At 44.8% G+C, this 25944-nt stretch overlaps 1 protein-coding gene across 5 annotated transcripts in view; it reads right to left on the bottom strand.

Moving 5' to 3' along the window:
* KLHL26 (kelch like family member 26) overlaps positions 1 to 25944 on the bottom strand; it is a 53580-nt gene that overhangs the window by 10537 nt on the left and 17099 nt on the right. The window contains exon 1 of one of the 5 annotated variants that reach the window (XM_007489254.3): positions 13584 to 14723. The exons of the other annotated variants lie outside the window; for them this stretch is intronic. The gene's annotated coding sequence lies outside the window, so the exon portion shown is untranslated. Of the gene's footprint in view, positions 1 to 13583; positions 14724 to 25944 lie in introns of those variants that run through there. 5 annotated transcript variants of the gene reach the window in all.

Raw genomic sequence — 25944 nt, 5'->3', positions numbered from 1 at the left:
CTGAGTCATCAGTGTTTCTTCCTGACCTTCTGCCTATTCTCTTCTGGACATCTTTAAAGATCAGTTTATCATTTCCTTTCTTGAACACTCACAGGAGCCTCTCCCAAGAGGCCAGAAATGTACTCTGTTATTGCCTCTCGATCTCTGATCCTCAGAACTTTTCTGAACTCTGGGAGTGCTCAACTAAGGCCCTGCTATTGTGCATCAATGGGAGATATTCTGAGACAAAACAGCCTTGTCCCTTCCCTCAAGGCACTTATAATCTGGGGTAGGGAGGGCGTGAATTATATATAAAAATAACTATAATGTTAATTAGAAAATGGGTAGTTTGAGTGATGAATTAAAGTCACCAGGTCCAGACAAACTGTCTCCTAATCTGCTCAAAGCCCTGGCAGATGTGATTCCTAAGCCACAGTCAGGAGCTTCTGACACGCCTTGGAGACCACTAGGGATACAGAATCTTCACAAACTGGAAGAGAACAGAATCATCAAACACTCTTTAGTTCAAAGTCTGAGTGTCTGGCTTCTAATTCCTGGCAAAATTCTAGGGCCGTGTTATTAAAAGGAAGGTTTGTGGCCAATTAAAAAAGGGAAAATCGCTCACAAAAAGCCAGGATGGCTTTCTCAGGAACATGTCACCCCAGACTAAGCCACTTCCTTTTTGGGGCAGAGCTACTTGAGAGAAAAATCAGGGGAATCCTGGAGTTACAGTTTACCTAAATTTCAACAAAGTATTTGATGGTCTTTCAGGCCATCCTTGGGGGGAAGGACGCAGAGATATGGACTAGATGAAAATACAATTTAGCCCAGAGCAGCCAGCCCCAAAGAGGAGTCCAAAAGGCTCAATGTGATGTGGAAGGAAGTCTCTGGAGTAGTCTCCCAGGGATCTGTTCCTAGCTCCATCCTGCTAGTTATCATTTTTCTAGCTATTATTGTTGTTTATCAAAAGACATAGATAAAAACATTCTTTTCAAGTTTGCATGTCACAAGAAGCTGGCAAGGATAGCTGTCACTTGAGAGGAGTCAGGATCAATTGAGCTCAACAGGCCAGAACACTGAAGTGCATTAAATCAGATGACATTTAATAGAAATAAATGTGAAATTCTACACCTGGCCCCAAAAGATCAATGTCAGAAGTACAAGATGGCGGAAGAGTGGCCAGACGGACCAATAGTTTGTCTGAAGGAGGTTTGGCAGTTTAACGGACTGCGGCTGACTACAAGGAGTGGTACGCTAAGGAGCCCTTTAGTAGCCTTGAAGAGGCACGGGGGACAGTCCTATTGTCTTCTGGCCTGGTCAGAACACAGGCCATCACAGGCCTGGAGCTGGAAGGCTCATAAAAAGCCTCCTAGTGCTGGACCTGGAGTCAGAAAGACCTGAGTTCAAATCTGACCTCCAATCCTTACAAGCTGTGTAATCCTGGGCAAGTTATTTAACCTCTGTTTGGCCTAATTCGCTGGAGAAGAAATTGGCAAACCACTCTAATACCTCTGCCCAGGGAACCCCACAGACAGCATGGGTATGCTATGGTTCTACTATCCTGGTGATAAGAGCACTGTCTTCGTGCAGTTCAAGCAGTCAGTCAGCATTTATTCAGCCTCATGGAGCTCCTGACAACAAAAACACATGTACAAATGAGCTGCGTTCAGAAGAAATAGGAAATAGAAGCAGGAAGGCACCAGGATTATGAGGGTTTGGGAAAGGTTTCCAGTAAAAAGTTGGGACTGAAAAGAAACCAGAGAGGTCAGTTATTGGAGCAGAGGAGGGAGGGTGTCCCAGGCATGGAAGACGGCCAGAGAAATTGCCTACAGTGGAGATGCAGGTCTTGTTCGCAGAATAACCAGAAGGCCAAAGAGCGCGTGATGGGAGTAAGGCAGAAGAAGGCTGGACAGTTGGGAGGGGGCTAGGTTAGGAAGGGCTTGGAATACCAAACAGAGAACCTGGTATTCGACAGGACGAAAGGAAGCCACTAAAATTCACTGGGTGGGGGGCCGGGAGCAGATCTGAACTTTAGCAAAATCACTTTAGGGGACAGCCATTCAGAAGCGGGATTAAGCTTGCTCTGGGAGGCCCCAGAGGCCAGAACAAGGAACAGAAGGCAGAAAGATAGCAAAGGGGCCAGAGGTCGCTAAGGAAAAACTTCACTAACATTCTGAGCTGTCCAAAAGTGGGCCGAGCCACTGCTGGAGATCTTCTCTGAGAGGCCGGATGACTGCCACGGATGTGGTAGACTGAAGCCAAGACAGACCCAGGTAGCTTCTGAGACTTCTTTCAGCAGTGCTTGGGGTCCTATGAGTCTCTGATACTGGGTCAGGGCACCAGCTACCAGCTTAAAAAGCAATCGACATTCCTATATGGGAGAGATGTCCAGTCTGTCCAGCCCAGTATCTTATCGCTGATGGGGCACCAGCAAAAGGTCTGGTATCTTCCTTGAAATGTACTTCAAATAATAATAATAATAATAATAACATTTCTATAACACGTTCCTATATGCCAGGCAGGGCAGCGAGGATAGAGTACTGGACCTGGAATCAGGAAGACTTCTTTTCCTGAGTTCAAACCTGGCCTCAGACACTGACTAGTAGTGACCCCTATCCCTGTTGGCCTCCTTATCTGTATAAGATGAATTGGAGAAGGAAATGGCAAACGACTCCAGGATCTCTGCTAAGAAAACACCAGATGGAATTGTGAAGAGTGGGTCATGATTGAAGACTGAACAACGATAAGAACAATTGTTAAATTTTCAGTGTGAGCATCATCTACTCCACAGAAATTGGCAAACTGAAGATGAGGGCTTAGTTTACTTTTTAAAATTTGTTTATTTTAAGAAAGTGAAGGAAGAAACATTAATAATGTTAAACTTTAAAATGTCTGACAAATCCGGCCTCCGACACTTCCTGGCTGTGTGACCCGCGGCAAGTTGCTTGACCCCAATTGCCTGGCCTTTACTGTATGGATGCCTTGAAACTGCTACTTAGTATCAATTCTAAGACCAAAGGCAAAGAAATAAATGTTAGAAATAAAATAAAATAAAATGTCCTTGGCATATCCCCCACCCAAACTGGTTGCTAAATATTTACAAGCACACCCCAGCTGGAAGGATTAAAAAAAGATCATGAATAGTAAGAGCAGGGACTGAGAAGTAAATAGTAGCAGCCATCATCACTGACACCCAATGCTCTGAGTCTAAAAGTTTGCAAAAAAGTACTTTATGTGGCAGAAACTGAGGCATAGAGAAAGGTGAAACGACTTGCCTACAGTTATGTTAGGAATATATAAGGTAGGATTTGAACCCATGTCCCCTGTCTTGGACTCCATTACTCTGTCCACTTATGCCATTGTGCTGTCTCTGTTGATGGGGAAAAGTAATTTAATCCTATTTTCAAAGGATTTTTATTTGAAAAAGAGAAACATTGGTAACTTGCTAGAGCAACAACTGTGTCCTAGGAAAGGGGCCTGGGGAGAAAATAGGCTGATTCCTCCCTTTTCCCCTCATCACAGGACCTCCAAGAGCAGAAGGTCCTCTTTAAATGGTACTCAGTCCATCTTCCTCCTCCTTCCCTCATCCTACTGAATCCACAGACAGTGCCAAGGCGGGCACTGCTCTCCCTCCCTGATCCCTCAGTCCCTCTCCTCTTCTGCCCTCTAACTCCAGAAGCAGTGGGCATCTCCTGCGGCTGCCTGGCCCATCAGGGAACTCCCTTTACCTCTGCAGGGCAGCTCCTTCTCTTCCTCTCCCAATCTCAGAGCTGCCTAGAACACAAGGAAGGTTCCAGAGCCAGGATATCTCAGAGGCCAGGCTTGAGCCAAAGTCTGACTCGGGTCAAAATTTCTCAAGCCCAGCACACAGCAGGCTCTTAATGTTTGCTGACTGATTGGTATAGGGTGGGGCACCAAGGGCTTCATCCCTGGACACTGAAGTTTAGAAGCTACCGAAGCACCTGGGATCTTCCACCAGGTGGGAAGAAGAATTAGTTACAGGAGAGGGGAAAGTATACAGAAAGAGAGGAAGATAATCAGTATCAAAGACTGCAGAGAAGTCAAGAAGGATGAGGACTGAGAAAAAGCCATCCAGGGCCAAAGAGGTGGCTCAGAGGGTTGAGCACCGAGGCCTTGAGTCGGGAGGTCCTAGGTTCAAATCTGGCCTCAGACAGATTTGTCTAATTCCTAGTTGAATGACCATGAGCAAGGCACTTAGCCCCAATTGCCTGACCCTTGCCCTTCTGTCTTAAAGTTGTTACTAAGACAAAGTAAAGGTTAAAAAAGAAGACGATGAAGAATCTGAACTCCCAGTGAGCTGATCTCTGACCTACCTCTCAGGCACTTCCCTTACCCAGCAGTGACCTCCCTAGAAATCCCAAAGTCTGTCTCCAATTCTCCCTCCCTGCCTCTGGGCCTTGTTTCTGGAGGCTGAAAAAAAAAATCTCCTTTAGTTCTTTCCCTCACTAAAAAGAAGTTGTCTTAAGAAGCTGATTTGACAGCACTTTTTATGCTTCTCCCTTGGGTACATTTGGTGGGGGTTGTCCCAGGTGCTAGAATTGTAAGAGATAATACTACCTTACTTTCCCTAGCTGTAAAATGGGTGTAATATTACTTTGCTGCCTTGTTTCACAGGGTTACTGTAAGGAGAGTACTTAGTAGTTATTAACATGATCAACCATATGCTAATAGTACAGTAATACCATCATTATTATCCATCAACATTGCCCCAGGCCACTCAACAAAGCAGCCACTAACTGGCTCCCAGATCACTCTTCCTCCTTTTAAAACCTGAATCACAGCCTTGCATTTCACCTCAACTCCTGCTCTTATACTTCAAAGGCTCAAAAGAATGCTGTGAATCCTAGAGAATCAATCAAAAAACTTATAAACCTCTAATAACTTTAGCAAAGGTGCAGGATATAAAATAAACCCACATAAATCAGCAGCACTTCTCTAGACTATCAAAAAAAGTCCAGCATCAAGAATTAGAAAGGGAAATCCTTTTAATTTAAACCCTTACCTCCCATCTTAGAATCAATACTGTGTATTGGTTACAAGGCCAAAGAGTGGTAAGGGCTAGGCAATGGGGGTTAAGTGACTTGCCCAGGGTCACACAGCTAGGAAGTATCTGAGGCCACATTTGAACCCAGGACCTTCACATCTCTAGGCCTGGCTCTCAATCCACTGAGCCACCCTGTTGCCCCCAGGGAAATCTCATTTAAAGTAATTATAAACAGGCAGAATCAAGATGGTAGCTTAGAAGCAGCAAAAGTCCAGACCTCTGAAAACCCTTCCACACCAATCAAAAACACAATGCTTAGAGGGGAGAGAAAACCAAATCTAACAACAGAACAGAGCTAGGGAACCCTCCTGTTGGACCCAACTTAAAAGGCACGCTCCAAAAAAGCCTGAATTCTAGAACACACAGGTTTAAGTGGAAGGAAGAAGGAAGGTCCCAGGACCTCTCACCCACCTATAGTGCTGAGCCTCCAGCAATGACTGGAATCTCTGTGCTAGTCCAGAGGGAGTACCTTGCTGGCACAGTTGTGCCAGGCTCAAGGCATTGAACACGGGGGGGGGGGGGGGGGGGGGTGCTGGACAAGAAGTGCAGAGAAAGCAGCCTAGTCACAGCCAAGATACTCCATATTGCCCCACCCCCTTCTCAAGGTTTTGGCCTCAGGGAACCAACTCTGCAGATCAACTCTGCATTGGCTTAATCTTATCAACAGGGCAGATAAAAAGCCTTCAGAGGGCTGGAAAGCTCAAGTTCCAACACCCCTCCCCTCCATAGTCTTCTCTGAGAGCCTCGCTGATTAAGCTCCAATGGTGAAGGCTACAACCACTACAGGCTACAACCTTGTTAACAGGGTGGGAAGCCCAGCTCCTTTTCAGCTTCTGCTGCCAGGTGAGGAAGATCTGACCTCAGGGATTATCAAAACCATCAGCCTAACATGATCAATCAGCAGAGCAGAGAAGAAGCCCCTTTAGGACAGAAGAGCCCAAACCCACAGATCCAGCATATAATCAAAGGAGTAAGATTACAGGCAATTACGGGGGATATAAGGAAAAAATATGAGTAAACAACAGAAAAAGAAAAAAGAAATTACAATCAACAGCTTCTATTCAGGTAATGAACAAAGAGCAAATGGAACAGAGGAGGACCAAGGAACACCAAGCAAAAACACAGAAACTCCAGCGAACTGGATACAGGCTGTGGAAGAACTCAAAATATAATTCAAAAAAAAAAAAAAATTAAGAGAAGCTGAAGACAACTGGAAAAAACTTAAAAAGCAAAATAAGTCATCTGGAAACAGAAAATAGTGTCTTGAAAGCCAAAATTAACCAGCTGTAAATGAAGCAAAGAAGATGAAAGATGAGGCAAAGAAGGTAAAAGATGACTTACAAAGAAAATCAGACCAGAAGGAGAAGGATGACCAAAAAGTCAGGGGTGAGATTCAGTCTTTAAAAACTAGAATCCAACAACTAGAAGCAAATTACTTCACAAGGCAGCAAGAATCTATAAAACAAAATCAAAAGAATGAAAAATTTGAGGAAAATATGAAACACCTCATTGACAAAACCACAGACCTTGAAAACTGATCTAGGAGAAACAATTTAAAAACTATCAGACTACTGGAAAATCATGACAAAAGAGAAAACCTAGACATTATTCTACAGGAAATTATCTAAGAAAACAACCCCAACATTCTAGAGCAAGAGGGAAAAGTGGAGATTGAAAGAATCCACAGATCAACTCCTGTACTTAATCCTCAATTGACAATGCCCAGGAATGTTAGAGCCAAATTCAAGAACTACCAGACCAAGGCAAAAATATTACAAGCTGTTAAGAAGTCATTCAGATACCATGGAACCACAGTTAGGATAACACAGGCTCTGGCTGCATCTACACTGAAGGACCAAAAGGCATGGAATATGATATTCCAGAAAGCAAGGGAACTAGGTCTACAACCAAGAATCAACTACCCAGCAAAACTGACTATATTTTTGCAGGGGAAAGTATGGTCATTTAATAAAATAGAAGACTTCCAAGCATTCATAAAGAAAAGACCTGACAAACAGAAAATTTGATGCCCAAACACAGAATTCAAGAGAATCACCAAAAGGTAAAGGGGGGGGGGGGGGCTTTTTTATGGAATCTAATAAGTTAAAATGATTTGTAGTCCTATAAGAAAAGATGATATTGGTTACTCTTAAAAATTATCATCACCTGGGTAGCTAGAAGAATTATACTTAGAGGTAACAGTGACAAACAATATAGGACAAAATGTCAAGATATATAGTATGTATATATATATATATATATAAAGCTAAAGGTAAAAAAGAGGTTAATACTAAGAGACATGGGAAAAGAGACAAAATGGGGTAAATTTATATTTCATAAAGAAGCACATGGCGGGAGTGGGGGAGAACACCAATACATTGGAAAGGTAAAGAGGTTGGAGACAGGAAATACTTAATACTTATGTAGATTGAAATTGACTCAAAGAGGGAAGAACAATCAGATCCATTGGGGCAGAGAATGGATTTGCACCCTATAGAGAAGTAGAAGGGTAAGAAATAGATTGGTGGGGAGGGAAGCAATACAAGGGAGGGAGAGTGTGGGGGTAGTTTAAAAAGACCCTAAAGAAAAATAAGAGGAGAATAAGAAGGGGTAGCAAAATAAGGGTGGGAATTAGGGGGACTGATTAAAAACAAAAGACTGGTGTAGAAGGAAATAGTGAAAGAAGAAAGTGCAGGACTAGGAGTGGAAATCAAAATGTTGGGAAATACACAGCTAGTAAACATAACTCTGAATGTGAATGGAATGAACTCACCCATAAAACAGAAGCAAATAGCAGAGTGGTTTAGAAACCAAAATCCTACACACATGAGGCAGTAGACACACACACAGGATAAAGGTAAGCATATGGAGCAAAATCTATTGGGTATCAATTGAGAAAAAGAAGACAGGAGTTGCAATCATGATATATGACAAAGCCAAAATAAAAATAGATCTAGTTAAAAGAGATAGGGAGGGGGAAGATGGGTAGCTTAGTGGATTGAGAGCCATGCCTAGAGATGGGAGGTCCTAGGTTCAAATCTGACCTCAGACACTTCCCAGCTGTGTGACCCTGGGCAAGTCACTTAAACCCCATTTCCTAGCCCTTACCACTCTTCTGCCTTGGAACCAATATACAGTATCGATTCCAAGACAGAAGGTTAAGGGTTTTAAAGAAAATAAAAGAGATAGGAAAGGTAAGTATATCCTGATAAAAGGTAGTATAGACAATGAAGAAATATCAGTACATGTATATACCAAATGGTATAGCATCCAAATTTCTAAAGGAGAACTAGTAAAAGTTCATGGATTACATAGACAGTAAAACTATACTAATGGAAGACCTGAACCTTCCTCTCTCAGTTCTAGATAAATCACACCAAAAAATAAATAAAATAATTATAAACAATATAAAATATCTGGAAGTCCACCTGCTAAGACAAACCCAGGAACTCTGTGATCCCAACCACACAACACTTTTCACACAAATAAAGTCAAATCTAAACAACTAGAAAAACATTAGTTGTTCATGGATAGGCCAAGCCAATATAATAAAAATGACTATTCTACTTAAATTAATTTACCTATTCAATGTCATACCAATGGAATTGCCCAAAAATAATAGAACTAGGAAAATTTATAATAAAATTCATCTGAAGATGAAAACGGCCAAGAATATCAAGGGAACTAATTTTTTAAATATAAGAAGGTTGGTTTAGTCGTACTGGACCTCATACTGTATTATAAAGCAGCCACCATCAAAATAATCTGGTACTGGCTAAGAAATAGGTTCAATGAAGTAGATTAGGTGCTCAAAACACAGTAGTAAATGCCCATAACCCCAAAGACTCAAACTTTTGGAAGAACTCACTATTGTGAATCTTAAAAACTACTCAGACTGTACTTTAGAAGATTTTATTTTACTTGGTCTAACAAGAATCAGGAATGTCTTGGGAACTTTACATTACTCCACCCATACTTAGACATACTTTAGCAGAAGATAAAGTTGTAAACTCCTGATTGAACAATGAAGGTACTTAACTCATACCTTATAGTGAAGCTAGAATCTTAAGCTAAATCTATTTTTTAGATCTAATACAAAAGGGTGTTAAGTATCTATAAAGGTTAAATTAATCACAAAAAGGTCAAGTAACTCACAAAAAGCAAGCTTAACAAAGAAATGTGAAGTACTCAAAAGATATAATCTATCCAGAAAAGGTGAGAACTAAAGAGTGGTGAGAACTAAGAATGGGCAGTCCTGGGGGAAAAAAAAAAACAAAAACGTCTACTGTGATTGGTAGGCGTGAAAATTTAGGGGAGATGACATAAGAGAAAATTTCTTTAAAAGGAGCGGTAAAAAGTCAGTTCAAGGCAATTCAGTTTGGAGTAGAATTGGATTCTGAACTCAGTTCAGGAGATTGAGTCCTCAGTGGAGGACTGGAGCTTCCTTGGAGACAGTCGCGTGATGAGTGATAAGACTGACTCCCTTTCCTTTAGACTCAGGGAGGCCACTTTGGCTAAGGCCTTTATCTACTGCCTGGCTCAGCCTGAGCCAGAGCAGTTTAAATTAATTCTCTCTCTCTCCTTTCCTTAATCCCTTCTCTCTATATTAATTAAAATCTCCATAATTCCCAGCTGACTTGGGTATTTTATTATTTGGGAATCATCCCTGGTGACCAATTATTTAGATTTAAGTCAAAACACTAAAATTATCCTTACACTATTCAACACAAACTACTAGGAAAACTTGAAAACAGTATGACAGAAAACTAGGCACCAACCAGCACTTCACACCATATACCAAGGTAAAGTCAAAATGGAGACATGATTTAGAAATAAAGGGTGAAGTCATAAACAAATGAAAGGAACATAGAATAGTTTACCTGTCAGATCTATGGTTAAAAGAAAATTTTATTTCCAAACAAGGTAAAGAGAACAGTACAAAATATAAAACAGATAAGATTTACTATATTAAATTTTTAAAGTTTTGCACAAACAAAACCAATGCAACAAAGATTGGGAGGGAAACAATAAACTGGAAGGATGAATTTTATAGCAAGTATTTCTGGCAATAGCCTCATTTCTCAACTACATAGAGAACCGAGTCAAATTCATAAGAATATAAGCCATTCCCCCAATTGACAAGAAGTCAAAGGATATAAAAAGGCAATTATCAGATGAAGAAATTAAAACTATCTTTACTTATATAAAAATGGTCCAAATCACTATTCATTAGAGAAATGCAAATTAAAACAACTTTGAGGTACTGCCTCACACCTATCAGACTGGCTAATATGACAAAAAAGGAAAATGATAAATGTTGGAGGGAATGTGGCAAAATTGGGATGACAACACACTGTCAGTGGAGCTGTGAACCGATACAACCATTCTAGAAAGCAATTTGGAACCCAAACCAAAGGTCCTTAAAATTGTGTATATCCTTTGACCCAGCAATACCACTACTAACTCTGTATTCCAAAAAGATCAAGATGGGGGAAAGGGCATACTTGTACAAAAATATTTATAGCAGCTCTTTTTGTGGTGGCAAAAACTGGAAACAAGGGATGTCCATTAATTAGAGAATGGCTGAACAAGTTATGGTATATGATTCTAATAGAATATGATAGTGCCATAAGAAATGACAAACAAGATGATCACAAAAAACCTGGAAAGTCTTACATGAAGTGATGCAAAGTGAAGTGAGTGGAACCAAAAGAAGGTTGTACACAGTAACGGCAATAAAGTATGATGATCAACAGTGAATGATGTAACTATTATTATTATTATTAACTATTATCAAGGATCTACATCAACTCCAAAGGGACTCATGATGAAAAAGCCTGATGGAGTCTGAATGCCGACTAAAGTATGCCATTCTTCAATTTATTTCCTCCATGAAAATTTTATCTCTAGTGTAAGCAACATACATCTTTTTTCACATGATGGACATGGAAATGTGCATTGTACAAATAGCACATGTACAACCTATATCATATTACCTGCCCTCTTGGGGAAAGGAGAGACATGGGAGGGAGAGAACATAGATTGTAAAATGTGAGAAAACGGTTACTAAAAACAGAATCAACATGTAACCTGGGGGAAGAAATTTAAGAATTAAAAAAACCAAAAGACAGTATTGATGCCCTGCCCCATCTCCTTGGTCTCCAAATTCATAAACATTCTCAACTCCATGATTTGCTGAATCATGGATATGCCTTCACTGAATCTTGATATGCCTCCTTCTCTTCCCACCTTTCTCCCTTCATAGTTTAACCCTCTAATTCATGGATCCAATGATAACTGATCATTCTTGACCATCAAATCCCACGCTTCCTTCCATATTATCACTGCTCACATCTTGCAAACCTAAACCTTGGGTTGGGTTACTCACATTATTCACCTTTTTGTACACTTACAAAAATGCTACTGAATACTGTTGGAGAAAGTCACAAAGTCACGTCAAGTGGGCCAGTTACCCTTAGATGTTATGATGTTATCTAATTTCAACCAGTCCCTCACTGCCCCAACACAATTCTTACATTCCTGATTGATCCCTCCACAAAAGCTGTTCCAAAATTTCTCTTCTAGAGCCCTATTTTGGGGTGGGGGTGGGGAGGAGTGATTTACTCTTCCACCTCATAATAATGGCTTAATAAATTATTTTTTGTTCATTCATTCATTCATTAATGTGACCGTGGCATCCTTTTTAGGTCAGACATTCATTCTTTTTTTCTGTCTAGAACCCCTTTGACAGTCTTGTGAAGCCTATGGGTTCCTTTTCAAATTCATGTTTTTAAATTTAGAAAATAAAATATGTAGTATTACAAAAGAAACCAATTATATTTCAATATAGTCATCAACATATTTTTAAAAACAAATTCATGGACACCAGGTAAAGAGGTAAAGCTAGGAGGTACTTGAAGGCTTCCTTCTCTCCTTTATCAACAAACGATTAATATCATTTTCTCACCTCTCATCGCTTTTCAATCCCTTGCAATCTGGCATCTGACCCCAACATACAATGAAAATGACTCTTTCCATGGTGGCCCATTAATAATTTCTCAACTATTAAACTCTCTAACCTTTTATCCATTCTCCTCCTACCTCACTTCTCTGCAGCCTTTAACCCTGTTGACCATCCTCTCCTCCTAAATGCTCTCTTCCTTTGGCTTCTGTGACACTGCCCTCTCCTGGGTCTTCTACTACCTGACTGCCCACTGCTTTTTGGTCTCCTTTGCTGGATGGTCTCTCCCCTCTGGATTCCTAAAGGCAGGATCTTCTGTTCTGAGAGGTACTAGGGATAGCGAGAAAAAACAAACCGTCCCTGCCCTGAGGGAACTGCCCTGGGTTCAGTAACCCACTTTTTTCCAGTTACTCTTGAATTTTTATCCCTTCATCCCCCAAAACTAGAAGTCAAATCTTCTTGATTCTATCAATATACTCTCTTCCATCTATTCTCTTCTCTCTAGGCTCACGTGGCCATACCTCAGTTACTCAGATGATTACAACAGCCGCCGCCTTCTTTTTTTTTTTTTAAGCCTTACTTACCTTCTGTCTCAGAATCAATTCTGTGTACTGGCTCCAAGGCAGAAGAGTGGTAAGGGCTAGGCAATGGGGGTCAAGGGACTTGCCCAGGGTGACACAGCTGGGAAGTGTCTGAGGCCAGATTTGAACCCAGGACCTCCCATCTCTAGGCCTGGATCTCCTGAGCTACTCAGTTGCCCTCCCAACAGCCTTCTAATTGGCCTCCCAGAGTCCAGTCTCTCCCTTCTCCAATCCATTGTCCACACAGGTGCCAAAATGTTCTTCTTGATGGCCAGGCCTGACCACATCATTCTCTAACTCAACAATCCTCAGTAGCTCCCAAATGCCACTTGGGTAACACTCTGGCATTTTAAAAGGCATCCACTATCTCCATTCAAACTTTCCATACATGTCTTACTACGTAATTTCACGTACTCTCCACTCCAGGCAGATTGGGCTGTTAGCCATTTCCCACACTTGGCTTTGCCGCCTGTCACGGATGCACCTGAGCCCAGGCTCCTCCCTGCCTGTGGTTCATCCCTCCATATATCCCTACAACACGGCGCAGGCTCGCTCTCGGCTCCAGGCACCTTGTTACTGACTTACCCGAGGGCCGATTCCATCCCGGACGGCAAGGGCTGCCTGTTGCATTGAGGCATTTGTAGTCCCCAGCATCAAGCCCGGTGCTGTACCCATAGCACACCCGTAAGTGTTTAGGAAAAACGAACTGTTTTAAACCCCTACCTTCTCTCTCAGAATCCGTTTCAGTTCCAAGGCAGAAGGGTGGTAAGGGCTGGGCAACTGGGGTCGAGTGACTTGCCCAGGGTCACACAGGAAGGAAGTATGAGTCAGATCTAAACCCAGGAACTTCCATTTCCAGGCCTGGTTCTCTATCCACTGAACCCCCCAGCTGCCCCTAAGAGTTTAGGAAAATGAACTGAGTTTTCAGGCATAGCAATGACAGTCTGAATAATGAATATTTCAAACTGAAATAATGTTTGGGGGAAATAAGATTCACCTTCTCTAATGACTCTGGTTCGAGCTCATGTTCTCATCTTGGGTCATGTCTTGGTGTGAGTCCCAACTAGATAGAGAAGGACTTCCATCTGTTTATTTCCCTCACCGTCATTGAAGAGGTAGAGAACAGGGTGGTGTATGAAGGGCGAGGGACAAAGCTATTAGCACAAGCAAGCGTCTCGGAGAACTTTCTGGAGGAGGCATTTGAATTAGGCTTGGAAGGATGGCTATTAAAAGGGCCTCGCAGGGATCATCTAATACAACTTCTGAAGTTGCTAGATAAGGAACGGGAGGCACGGAGAGGTTCTGGGAATTGGCCACGGTTCAACAAGGAGTGAGGAGGAGAAGTGGGAGGGAATGCATCGCAGGTCCTCAGGCCCTCGGTCCAGATCTGGTGCTCTTTCCATTACACCACACTGAAGGAATTCCCTAAAAATGGAGAGACAGTCAGATGTGCCCATTCTCAGATGATTACAGTGTTGATTACCTCATGCTCCAGAAGCCCAATTAGACCCATGACTTCTTCAAAGAGATCAGTCTAATAGGCCTCACAGGAAAAACCAAACAGATTAAAAATGCCTATTTCCCAGGCTCTGACGGGTGAAAGGGCCCTTGGCATGTTCGACCCACAAGACGAGCACAGGTAGAGAAGATAGGGAGAGGAGGTCAGAAACTCAGAGAGAGGCAGTGGATGGAGCAGGGCCTGGAGAAAGGAGGGTCAATGTGGCCTGAAACACTTTCCAGCTATGTGACCCTGGGCAAGTCATTTAACCCCAAATGCCTAGCCCATGTGGCCTTCTGCCTTAGTATCAATACTAAGACATAAGGTAAAGGAAGAAAAAGCAGAAGCAACTCAGAGAAAGGACCAAGGAGCAAGGCAGGGGAGACCCTAAACTCCTACAGGCCTTAAGCCCCACTGCCCATGGGTATCCCCCTAACTTTTCTCCTGCGCCCTCTTCTCTCCTCTGTCTACACTAGTTCACGTGATCTCATCAGCCCCAACAGATTCAATGATCATCTCTAGGTATGTATTTGAAATTCGGATCTATCTGTCCAACTCTAACTTCCCTGGGCTTTTAGACCTGCACTTCCAACATCTTGAACCAGAAGTCTGGTAGATATTTCTTAATCTAATTTATTTTTGATATTTTGTTTCAATTTTGAGTTCCGACCTCTCTCCCTCCCTTCCATCCTTCCCCCACCCCATTGTGAAGGCAAGAAATGTGAGATCAGTTAGACATAGGAAATCCTGTAGCTATCTTCAACTCAAAGCGCCCCAGACTAGACTCCATATATCTCGCCCACACCCTGGCCCCTTCCAAACTTTCCTAATCTCCCAATCGCTGTGGTTCCCACTCTCTCTGACCCCCCATATCCAAGCTATTGCCAAGGCCTTTCCATTCCACCTTGGCTGCATCTCTCCCATAAGCCCCCCCTTCTGCTCTGACACTGCCTTCCCTCTCTGGTGCAGGCCCTCATCCCCTCACCCCTGGGTCACTGCAATACTCTGTTGAGGGATGGGGTGTCTCCTCACTCCAGTCCATCCTCCACTGAGCCGTCAAAGCCATTTTCCTGAGGAGCTCTCTATTGGCCGAAACATCGGGCCCCTTCCTGCGTATTTCCAGTTTTCTCCCACCTCAGTGCCCCGACACACTCCATGACCCTGGCTCACATCAGACACTCCATCCCCCCAGTTCAGGGCACTTCTCCGCTCGCCCCCATCTGCGGAATGTGCGCCACCTCCTCTGTACCTCCCGGCTTCCTTCAAGTCCCAGCCAAAATCCCATCTCCTGCAGGAAGCCTTTCCCTGGCATCCTTCCAGCCAGTGCCTTCCCCCTAAGACAGGTCATTGATCCCAGCTGTTCCTATAAAGATCCTGACTGTGCCTAGTTGTGTCTGGTCCCCGCATTAGACTGTAAGCTCCTTGAGAGCAGGGCCTATCTCCTGCAACTTAGCACAGTGCCAGACACACAGCAGACACGGAAATTAAGCCTGAACTCGTTCCAAGAGGGAAATCAGGTCAGGGGGCTGAACGTGGCCCGGTGGAGCCTCTGGGGTTCACGCTTGAGTTCTCGGCCCCCTCACATGGAAAAAACACGGGGAGTAAAGATGGTCTCTAGGGTCTCCTCCGGCTCAGAAATTCAAGGAGGCAGCAAGCTCCAGAGCAGCTGAGTAGCTGGAGGGGAGGCTGACAGAACACTCTGGAGGGAACCCACTTGTTCTGAGCTCTTCCAGCTCTGGGATTCCATGACCTCGGGGGTCACTTCCCACTGAGCCTCTCTAATTCCGTGACATTTCTGGCTTCATCCAGGGCATGATGACTAACAGGGCTCAGTTCTGGTCTAGGACGCTTATCTCTAGCTTCCGCCTGCCCTCGGACAGTCCAAGGCTCATTACTCACAGTAGCCCATTCGCTCACTCACTCCGCATGCTTGGGAGACGGGATGACCACACCCTGGGTCCGGAGTGGGAGGGTGAGTGATGTGTCTAAGGTCACACAGGAAGCTGGTCAAAGAGTCTGGGGAAGAGGACAGGAAGGAGCCTCGGTATTCCCAACATAAGTCAGCCCACTCAGTCCTGCTCTGCCCCTGGTCATTATGAAGTGCCTGGTTAAGTCATCCCCCCGTGAGTCAGGAAAAATCAATTTGGTACGATCCCCGAATATTTACTAAGTGGCACTTGAGGTCATGGAGGGAACCTGACTGAGGGCCCCCACAGAAAACTAATGTCTTGCCAGCACAGATGTCCCCTTTAGTCGTATTATTGCGGTGCTCCTACTATAATAGCAGTTTACACTTTTATATTTATTTTATTTTATATTTCTATTTTATTGTATAAACATTTTATATTTATATAAAGAGTTTTAACAAAACTCTTTCATCGTAGCCTTGGGAGGAAGTCAACACAAGTATTGCTATCTCCATTTTATAACGGGGGAAACTGAGGTCTAAGGAGGGGGAGGTGACTTGCCCAGATTCACACAGCTCTTGAGCAAAGAAACCCAAACTTGAAGGTGGCAGGTCTGACACAGATGTCAGCTTTATCAGATCTGGAAGGGGGAAAAAAAGGGAAAAGAGAAAGATAGAAAAGATGACAGAATCAGGATTGAAAAAGCGCTTGATGGGATAAAACCCACGGCCAAATTCAACAAGATAAAAACTAAGAAGGATAAATGAAAAATCTTATACTTTGGTTTAAGAAAATCAACTTCACAATTGACTTTTAACTCTCAAACTGGGGCCTACATAGTGGATCTTTACAAGATGGGAAGGGGGACTGCGCCTGGGAAGTCTGGTGGCTAGCAAGCTCAGGGAGTAGATATTGTGGGATGATGCTAGCCAGGAGAGCTGATGCTGGCTTAGTTAACACTGAAGCACACAGCTTCCAGGAACAAGGAGGTGAGCGGTCCATTCTACTCTGCTGTGGTCAGACCCCGCAGAGAATTCTGATTTCCCTTCTAGGCGCCACATTTTGGGGGCATTCATAAAATGGAGAGCATCCACAGAGGGGCAACCAGGATGATTAGAACCTATGGAACAGGGGCAGTTAGGCAGCACAGTGGATAGAGCACCAGGCCTGGAGCTGGGAAGTCCTGGGTTCAAATCTGCCTTCAGACACCTCTTAGGTGTGTGACCTGCTTGCCTTAAAAAAAAAAAAAAAGAGAGATGTATCTCAGGGAATAAAATACAGGGGATGAACACCAATCACTCTCGTTCTGGGACTGATCCATCTTCTGCACCAAACATGTTTCCCTGATCATGTTTTCACCATTTCTCCTCCCTACTCATCCCCACCCACAACTTCAACTCTGAGGGGACTGGCTGATAATAATCTCACACCTGCATGGCACTGTCTGCTGACAAAGCATTTTATATCACTACATGTTTGTAATAGGTAAAAAAGAGTTGACAGTACCTATTTTACAGATGAAGAGACTGAGGATCACAATGGAGGAATGACTCCACTAAAGTCACATCACTAGCAGGACTCAGCCAGGGCTCCTTTCATTATATCACACTGTTCCTGACACATCCTTGCTTCACACACACACACACACACGCACACATGCGCACACACACGCACACGCACACGCGTGCACCCCTCTTCTTCCTTACCCCACAAATCTCCTTATTTGTAACTATCTGTTTTGATTTTTGAAATGTCCACCTCTTAGACTCACGCAGCCTACTCCCTGGCCCAAGTGGCTATCCTTGGTTTTCCCCAAGATATCTCCAGCCTCCGGTCATGTTTGGTTTTGAAAAGCTGTTCCCCCAGCCCTTCTTTTCATTAAAATGTCAGAAAAATTCACAGAAAACAGGTCCTCGGGGGGTTATAAAAATCCTTTCCCACCCCCACAGAAGGCCTAACGCAAGGGGCCAGAGGGAAGTTTGACAGTGTTGCCCCTTTAAAATATTGTCCTACATTCAAATTCCCTTACTTCCCCTCCAAACTGCGAGTACTTCCACTTCCAAAGCCAATTCTGGTTTTTATTGTCCATGTGGCTCTCATGGAAGACGGAAAGAGGCTGCAGCTGGGTGGCACTGTCCCAAGACTGACTGTGTACCACTGAGTCTTCCTGTATCCTCTCTCCCAAAAGAATCATGGCGGGCATCAATGTGATGCAGAGGGATGGACAGCTCTAGTTGGAAACGTGGGCCAGGCCTGGCTTCCCCTAAAACTCGCCACTCTTTCTGCCAGCAAGAAATTCCCAGGGGCTGCAGCTACTCACCCCCACCCCCCACCTTGGCCCCTGATGCTAAAGAAAGTATCAGAGAGCATCAAATCACAGCTCCTACAGGGGCTGAACCAACAGCTTACATATAATTCACATTTGTGTGGAGCTCTTCCTTACAATTCTAGGAGGTAATAGAAATGTCCCTGATTTTCAGATAGAGAAACTAAGGCACCAAACACTAAAATAATTCATCCTAAATCACACAGCTAGATAAGATTAGAATTCAGATCTCTGAACTCTAAAACCAACACTCTTTCCTTTATAACAAGTTGCTGCTTCCATAATTGGAAGTCCCAGAGATTGTCCAGGATGGACAATGGGAAGAGGTGCAAGAGAGCTGGGTTCAAGGTCACTGTATTGAAATACTATTTGACAGGGACAGAGCTCTTGAACCGGAAGAGTCTTGGGACATCTAATCCAGCCGCTCATTTTGCAAGCTAGGTAAGTGAAATAACTTGTCCAAGGTTACCTGGAGTAAGCAGAAAAAGAATAATTTAGGAGCAGCTATGCGCCCCTACTGGATAGAGCACCAAGTCTGGAGCTAAGAGGTTGGGAGTTCAAATCTTGCCTCACTTTCTAGTTCTTGTGACTCTGGGCAAGTCACTTAATCTCATTTGCCTGGCCCTTGTCTTTATGTCTTAGAGTTGTTGCTAGGGCAGAAAGTAAGGGTTTAAAAAAAAAGAGGGAGAAATTGAACCCAGGTCTGGATTCCAAGTACAAGTACTTTCTATTATACCATCTTCTTCATGTGGTCTCTGAGGTCCTTCTCAGATCTAACGGTTCATGGTGCCATGTTGCCTGGCCATCCCTGGGTTCTATGATTTAACAAAGAGAGAAGTAAAGCCCAAGGGGAAGAGGACTTGCTCAAAGCCACCCATCTCAAGATGAGAACTTGGGTTTCATGGCTCCCAAGCCCAGAGAATTGGGAGTAAAAGCACCCTGGGGTCTTATCCTTTCTTACAGCATACAGAGTGCATGAGCATAATCCTGCCTTTCATGATAAAATGGGAACATCCCCAAAGAAGAATCGAGAACTTTATTCCCAACCCAGAGCTTGATCAGAAACTGCTTTCTTTCAAGTCCTTGAAAGCTGAAAGAAAGGGAAAAAAAAGTACATCTGCAGCCTTCTCCTTCGGTGCTTTGCATTGCCGTGTGTAAGAGGTACATTAGAAGTCTGATTCCGACACTACAATTAGACTCCCCAAACAAAGTCAGCCGCCCTCGTATAAGTCTCCATCACCATGGTTACCATAATATTTTACAGCTCTGGGTTTTGTGCTCCGAGCCCAAAATGATAAAATCACCATATTTTTGGCACCTTGCTATCACTGCTGCATGCTACTTGAGAGCAAGAAGGTTAAACATGGCTCTGACGAACGCTGGAGTGGCTGAGGTCATGTCAACACTCTTCCATTTCTGAACTGTTCCCTGGGCTCCGTTCCCCCTCTCCTCCTCCCACCCTCGGGCCAAAGGAAAGCAAATGCAGAGCATCCTTCTCAAGCCAAACTGCCTCTATCTGGAACTTAAAGTAGGATGAAAAGAAGGCTCCATAGAGAGTCTGCCTGGGAGACAAAAGAGAGAGTGGGAGACAGAAAACAGGGGACTGGCTCCCTGGGGTCCAGGTCCAGCCCTGCCACCTACCAACTGGGGAGCCTGGCCTTGAGCTGCCTCCTCTATAGAGTGGGGCGAAGAATACTTACTCTGTCTACCTTGCACAGAGGTTGTGTGGCCATAAGAGAGAAGGGAGGAAAAATGAAAACCTCTATGTTGACATTCTGCAAGACATTTTTAAAAAAACCTAATTGCCAAGGAGCTCAAGATTCAGCTGTTGACCCCCAAAGGCTGGTGGGAGCAAGAAAAATTGGGTTCTTCTTCCAGATTGAAGAAAAGAAAGGGGACAATCCCAATAGTCTGGAGGCAAAGCTCCCAGCTCTATGTCTTAAGGACCTTCTCAGTTCTGACATCCTGGGTTCTAAGAAGCCCCCCACTGCCAGTTCTGACATCCTGGGTTCTAAGAAGCCCCCCACTGCCAGTTCTGACATCCTGGGTTCTAAGAAGCCCCCCACTGCCAGTTCTGACATCCTGGGTTCTAAGAAGCCCCCCACTGCCAGTTCTGACATCCTGGGTTCTAAGAAGCCCCCCACTGCCAGTTCTGACATCCTGGGTTCTAAGAAGCCCCCCACTGCCAGTTCTGACATCCTGGGTTCTAAGAAGCCCCCCACTGCCAGTTCTGACCTCCTGGGTTCTAAGAAGCCTCCCACTGCCAGTTCTGACATCCTGGGTTCTAAGAAGCCCCCCACTGCCAGTTCTAACACCCTGGGTTCTAAGAAGCCCCCCGCTGCCAGTTCTGACATCCTGGGTTCTAAGGAATCTCTCAGCTCTGACATTCTATGAATTTAACAGCACAAGAGATTGGTCACACTTTGGTCTCTTGTGATTCTTTTGGTCTCTTCTGTACATTGATGAAGAATGAACTGCCAGCTACTCTCATACTACTGGGCAAGAGCTATGAGGTACCAGTGGTGCCAGACTCCATGGCAAGTACCCTAAAATAAACCAGGGCAGAGAACCTCTGAGCCCACTGAGAATCCCATTCCCAGCCCAGGGGCAGCTGCTCTTTCCAATTGGGCGTAAACGATTTTGCTCCTTATTCTGCTGCTTTTTCATCACAACGGTTATTTTCCTAAATCTCCAGTGATAATTTAAAACAGAAAACCAAGTGTTATAGCAACTCAAGACAACATGTGGGTGTATTGGAAATTTTTGCTGTTAAGAAGCAGGTACTGTTAAAGACGAGGGAGGCAAAAAGACAGAGACAAGAGATTCTAAGCGCAGTAAAGACCCCTGGGGCAGTAGTAACTTCACACAACTAGGAGGGCACCCACAGATTGATGCCTACTCCCCATGTCCCTGAAGATATCACTGTATCACTTCCCTTCTCCAAAAGATCTGGAACAAATTCAGACCTCTGGGGGCAACACTGATGTCCGGCTTCTGCCCCTTGGGGAAGGCAGGAAATCACTGAATGGAACTGAACTAGCGTCAAATCTGAGAGGGCCTTCAGGACATGGGATGTCAAAGCTGGGGAAAGCTTAGAACATAGGATGTCAGAGCTGGGAGGGAGCTTAGAACAGGGAATATCAGATCTGGAAAAGTCCTTAGAAAAGGGAATGTCAGAGCTGGGAGAGACCTTAGAACAGAGAATGTCAGAGCTGGGAGAGTCCTTAGAACAGAGAATGTCAGAGCTGGGAGGGAGCTTAGAACAGAGAATGTCAGAGCTGGGAGGACTCTTAGAACAGAGAATGTCAGAGATGGGAGAGACCTTAGAACAGAGAATGTCAGAGCTGGGAGGGAGCTTAGAACAGAGACTGTCAGAGCTGGGAGGGAGTTTAGAACAGAGAATGTCAGAGCTGGGAGGACTCTTAGAACAGAGAATGTCAGAGATGGGAGAGACCTTAGAACAGAGAATGTCAGAGCTGGGAGGGAGCTTAGAACAGAGACTGTCAGAGCTGGGAGGGAGTTTAGAACAGAGAATGTCAGAGCTGGAAGGGAACTTAGAACAGAGAATGTCAGAGCTGGGAGGGAGCTTAGAACAGAGAATGTCAGAGCTGGGAGGGAGCTTAGAACAGAGAATGTCAGAGCTGGGAGGGAGCTTAGAACAGAGAATGTCAGAGCTGGGAGGGAGCTTAGAACAGAGAATGTCAGAGCTGGGAGAGTCCTTAGAACAGAGGATGTCAGAGCTGGGAGGGAGCTTAGAACAGAGAATGTCAGAGCTGGGAGGGAGCTTAGAACAGGGAATGTCAGAGCTGGGAGGGAGCTTAGAACATGGGGCATCAGAGGTGGAGAGGAAATCAGAAAACAGAATTTCAAAGGCAGAAGCAATATCAGAATGCAGATATGAGAACTAAAAGAGAAGAAACATGGAATAGTCAACAGAATACTGGACTCGAAGCTAAGAAGATGGTGGTTCAAATCCTAACTCAGACTGTAACTGGGTGACCCCTAGGGAAGTCACTTAACAACTCTGTGTGTTTCAGTTAAAGAACCATAAACAAATAGGGGCTAGACTCCGTGGTCTTTAAGGCCTCTTCCAACCCTAGAGCTACAATTCTATGACTCAAGTATCAGTTATCCTCTCCTCTTCCTCTTCATTATATAAAGAAGAAAACATGGGGCCCAGGGAAGAGGGAAAATGCCTCAGCCAAGGTCAGTCACTCAGTTGACTAGCATTTATTAGGCATCTACTATGTGTCAGACACTTTGTTAAGTGCTAGGTCACACAAAAAGTTGGGGTAAAGCCAGACCTAGAACCCAGGTCTCCTGACTCCTCGTCAAGAGTCCTTTGTATTCTGCCCTGCAAGGACACAAGACACCTCCTATCCCTCCCCATCCCCCCCATCCCCGCCTTCCCAGCCCTTGGCTTCCACATCTGCAATTGGCCCAGGCAAGACCCCGAATGCCAGCCAAGCCAAGGAATAAGGATTTTGTTCTTTGTAACACTTCCCCTGGGGCTTGTAAATTCCTCCACTTTACCCCCAAAATGATTTGAAAATGCTGCCACTTTCGTAAGTAAAATCTCTTCATTTTTTACAGCATGGGCAAGTAGCTACATGAGCATGCAGCAGGCAGTGAAAGGCTGGTGGTGAGTACCAGGAAATCCTGCTCTCCTTTCCCTCCCTTCCTTCCTCAGGTAAACTCTGTAGCTAAGATTTAGGCTAAGGCTCCAAGACATAGAAGGGTTCTGGACAAGGCCAAGAAAAGTCTGAATCCTAGTCTTGGCTCAGTCATAACTTGGTAGAGGACTTTCCCCTTTCTGCCTCTTTCCCCAGATTTATTAGCGAAGGGGTTTGGCCTAAAGTGGTCTCTTTGGAACCCTGCTTCCAACTCGGACGTTTCATTCTAAGGTTCCCCTTAATCTAGACATAGTATTTTAAGTTCTCTTAAAATTCTGGCATTGAATACCAAGTTCACTTTCACCTCTGATGTTCTCTATTCTAAGAACACTCCAAACTCTGACATTCTATAATTCAAGGACTCTCCTAGCTCTCATATCCTAGGTTCTAAGCTCCCTCCCAGCTCTGACATTCTGTTCTAAGGTCTCTCCCAGCTCTGACATTCTCTGTTCTAAGCTCCCTCCCAGCTCTGACATTCTCTTTTCTAAGGGTCCTCCCAGCTCTGACAGTCTCTGCTCTAAGCTCCCTCCCAGCTCTGACATTCTCTGTTCTAAGGACTCTCCCAGTTCTGACATTCTCTGTTCTAAGCTCCCTCCCAGCTCTGACATTCTCTGTTCTAAGGACTCTCCCAGTTCTGACATTCTCTGTTCTAAGCTCCCTCCCAGCTCTGACATTCTCTGTTCTAAGGTCTCTCCCAGCTCTGACATTCTCTGTTCTAAGCTCTCTCCCAGCTCTGACATTCTCTGTTCTAAGGGCTCTCCCAGCTCTGACATTCTCTGTTCTAAGGTCTCTCCCAGCTCTGACATTCTCTGTTCTAAGGTCTCTCCCAGCTCTGACAGTCTCTGCTCTAAGCTCCCTCCCAGCTCTGACATTCTCTATTCTAAGGTCTCTCCCAGCTCTGACAGTCTCTGCTCTAAGGTCTTTCCCAGCTCTGACATTCTCTGTTCTAAGCTCTCTCCCAGCTCTGACATTCTCTATTCTAAGGTCTCTCCCAGCTCTGACAGTCTCTGCTCTAAGCTCCCTCCCAGCTCTGACATTCTCTATTCTAAGCTCCTTCCCAGTTCTGACATTCTCTGCTCTAAGCTCCCTCCCAGCTCTGACATTCTGTTCTAAGGTCTCTCCCAGCTCTGACATTCTCTGTTCTAAGCTCCCTCCCAGCTCTGACATTCTCTTTTCTAAGGGTCCTCCCAGCTCTGACAGTCTCTGCTCTAAGCTCCCTCCCAGCTCTGACATTCTCTGTTCTAAGGACTCTCCCAGTTCTGACATTCTCTGTTCTAAGCTCCCTCCCAGCTCTGATAGTCTCTGCTCTAAGCTCCCTCCCAGCTCTGACATTCTCTGTTCTAAGGACTCTCCCAGTTCTGACATTCTCTGTTCTAAGCTCCCTCCCAGCTCTGACATTCTCTGTTCTAAGGACTCTCCCAGTTCTGACATTCTCTGTTCTAAGCTCCCTCCCAGCTCTGACATTCTCTGTTCTAAGGTCTCTCCCAGCTCTGACATTCTCTGTTCTAAGCTCTCTCCCAGCTCTGACATTCTCTGTTCTAAGGGCTCTCCCAGCTCTGACATTCTCTGTTCTAAGGTCTCTCCCAGCTCTGACATTCTCTGTTCTAAGGTCTCTCCCAGCTCTGACAGTCTCTGCTCTAAACTCCCTCCCAGCTCTGACATTCTCTATTCTAAGGTCTCTCCCAGCTCTGACAGTCTCTGCTCTAAGGTCTTTCCCAGCTCTGACAGTCTCTGCTCTAAGGTCTTTCCCAGCTCTGACATTCTCTGTTCTAAGCTCTCTCCCAGCTCTGACATTCTCTATTCTAAGGTCTCTCCCAGCTCTGACAGTCTCTGCTCTAAGCTCCCTCCCAGCTCTGACATTCTCTATTCTAAGCTCCTTCCCAGTTCTGACATTCTCTGCTCTAAGCTCCCTCCCAGCTCTGACATTCTGTTCTAAGGTCTCTCCCAGCTCTGACATTCTCTGTTCTAAGCTCCCTCCCAGCTCTGACATTCTCTTTTCTAAGGGTCCTCCCAGCTCTGACAGTCTCTGCTCTAAGCTCCCTCCCAGCTCTGACATTCTCTGTTCTAAGGACTCTCCCAGTTCTGACATTCTCTGTTCTAAGCTCCCTCCCAGCTCTGATAGTCTCTGCTCTAAGCTCCCTCCCAGCTCTGACATTCTCTGTTCTAAGGACTCTCCCAGTTCTGACATTCTCTGTTCTAAGCTCCCTCCCAGCTCTGACATTCTCTGTTCTAAGGACTCTCCCAGTTCTGACATTCTCTGTTCTAAGCTCCCTCCCAGCTCTGACATTCTCTGTTCTAAGGTCTCTCCCAGCTCTGACATTCTCTGTTCTAAGCTCTCTCCCAGCTCTGACATTCTCTGTTCTAAGGGCTCTCCCAGCTCTGACATTCTCTGTTCTAAGGACTCTCCCAGCTCTGACATTCTCTGTTCTAAGGTCTCTCCCAGCTCTGACAGTCTCTGCTCTAAGCTCCCTCCCAGCTCTGACATTCTCTGTTCTAAGCTCCCTCCCAGCTCTGACAGTCTCTGTTCTAAGGTCTCTCCCAGCTCTGACAGTCTCTGCTCTAAGGTCTTTCCCAGCTCTGACATTCTCTGTTCTAAGCTCTCTCCCAGCTCTGACATTCTCTATTCTAAGGTCTCTCCCAGCTCTGACAGTCTCTGCTCTAAGCTCCCTCCCAGCTCTGACATTCTCTATTCTAAGCTCCTTCCCAGTTCTGACATTCTCTGCTCTAAGCTCCCTCCCAGCTCTGACATTCTCTGTTCTAAGCTCCCTCCCAGCTCTGACATTCTCTGTTCTAAGCTCCCTCCCAGCTCTGACAGTCTCTGTTCTAAGCTCCCTCCCAGCTCTGACATTCTCTGTTCTAAGCTCCCTCCCAGCTCTGACAGTCTCTGTTCTAAGCTCCTTCCCAGTTCTGACATTCTCTGCTCTAAGCTCCTTCCCAGCTCTGACATTCTGAGT

This window comes from Monodelphis domestica, chromosome 3, assembly GCF_027887165.1.
Source record: "Monodelphis domestica isolate mMonDom1 chromosome 3, mMonDom1.pri, whole genome shotgun sequence".
In the NCBI taxonomy this organism is placed as follows: Eukaryota; Metazoa; Chordata; class Mammalia; order Didelphimorphia; family Didelphidae; genus Monodelphis; species Monodelphis domestica.
Note: the sequence above shows the minus strand (reverse complement) of the source record. Positions and strands in the feature narration are given on the sequence as shown.